The sequence below is a fragment of the Osmia lignaria genome, unplaced genomic scaffold (assembly GCF_051020975.1).
Source record: "Osmia lignaria lignaria isolate PbOS001 unplaced genomic scaffold, iyOsmLign1 scaffold0063, whole genome shotgun sequence".
Classification (NCBI taxonomy): Eukaryota; Metazoa; Arthropoda; class Insecta; order Hymenoptera; family Megachilidae; genus Osmia; species Osmia lignaria.
The window spans coordinates 107,501-109,262 of record NW_027478204.1 but is presented as its reverse complement, the minus strand read 5'-3'; the positions used below and the strand labels follow the sequence as shown (position 1 = coordinate 109,262).

Sequence of the window (1,762 nt, the reverse complement as noted above, 5' to 3'; positions counted from 1 at the left end):
TGTTAAAAGTTTACGAAGCGTCTAGGAGTGGTTAAAACTGAGAGAGTTGAAACTACGATGTATTAGAACGAGCAACCGTCGAAACTTTGTTTTCGCGACGTTCTTTTCGTCGCTCTCGTCCCCACGCTCCTACGCTTTGGTTGTTTCTTTGCCATCCGTGTTGCGATAAAAAGATTTCTCCATTGTCCAAAAAGGACGGATCGAGATTCCTCTTTCGAGAGGGAGAGAGAGGTACTTGCGGGTAACCTGGAATCTACGAAACACGCACCGTGGTAAGATTCGTGCGTCCGCCTGATCGATGTGTGTTGTTTACGGACCGGCTGAGAAGCGACGATAGCGAGTCTTTGAAAAACTATGTGTCCATTAGTTAGACCGATCGTCGCCGGCCGTGTGTCTGTTCGAATCTCGCAACCCACGATTCAGCGACAGGACGCGCGCTCGCATTCCTTGTGTGCGTTCGTACTTTTCAAGGTTTTTAAATGTACTTTACGCCCGACCGTCGAGAGGAGCGTGCCACTGGGCGTTTCTCCGACGGTTTCCGTCCTTGGACGCGATCGTGTCGTCAACGATCGAACAAACAAACAAATACGTTGGCGACGCCCGAATTCGCTCTCCCGCACGCGCCGGGTGGGAGAGTGATGTGGGTATCGAATGTGATGCGTGTTAATAATGAAAATAACACTCTAAAGATCTAAAGAGTTTGAAATACAAAATTTTACGATTACCCTGAACGGTGGATCACTTGGCTCGTGGGTCGATGAAGAACGCAGCTAATTGCGCGTCAACGTGTGAACTGCAGGACACATGAACATCGACATTTCGAACGCACATTGCGGTCCACGGATACAATTCCTGGACCACGCCTGGCTGAGGGTCGTTTTCTTAACAAAAGACTGCTTGCGTTTGCTTCTCGAAAAAAGAGTAATTCATTTCTTTCTAAACATCTCGCCGTCGTTCAACGAAAGTAGAACGTTTCGGAGCGGGATTATCGAACGAAATTGAAAGAATGAATGAACGATAAACAAAGAAAGAGTCGCAACGTACGAGCGATAGTTGGGCAGTTCGTCGGCGTTTGTCGTGGAAACGATGTGACGAAAATCGCAACCGATACACTAAATGCAGGCCGTTAAAGGAGAGAAACAAATTTCGAAATATCTCTTCGAACTAGCGCAAGTGCGTCACGGCGCGCGAGTCGTTCGTTAAAATTTATAAACGACCGCCCGTGAAAGCACCGAGTTCTCGGAAGATAATCTATAAAGATTCTCCATCCTGCTGGAAGTTATCGGATCGGCGCGATTGTTCACTTGTAGAAATCCACGCTCCCGACGTTGCCAGAAACGATATTTACGAAAGGTGTGTCAAAAATAAACGAAAGAAGCTCTCCTATAAATTTAGAAAAAGCAAACGAGTGAAATGTTTGAGATGATAATTTGCTGAAATGCAAGCTCGAATAGCCCCAGGGTTTCGAATGATTCCCCGCGCTTTATACATCTCTCTGTTTACAAACGGTGTATAAATGAAAGATCGCTTCAGATGGGTCGTCGCTGTTTGACGCGCGATGCTGTTCCTTTTTTTTTGTCTGTCTGTGCGTTTAGCTTCGCTAAACAAGTTAAATGGTTAAAAAGCGTCGAAAAAGCGAATACACACGCGACAAGACAAATCTAACGAGTAAAGGAACGCTCCGCTCCAAGATAAAAATGGTTGTTTACAATCAATACAGCGTTTCGGTACCCCTGATCGTAGTCTGAAACTGTGTAACAAA

General features: G+C 46.0%; 1 non-coding gene across 1 annotated transcript; it reads left to right on the top strand.

Annotated features, from left to right (window-relative positions):
* Positions 1 to 722: 722 nt before the first annotated feature.
* On the top strand, positions 723 to 877 carry LOC143307621 (5.8S ribosomal RNA). The gene has a single exon (XR_013064722.1). It is a non-coding gene; the product is annotated as a 5.8S ribosomal RNA (ribosomal RNA).
* Positions 878 to 1,762: the final 885 nt, after the last annotated feature.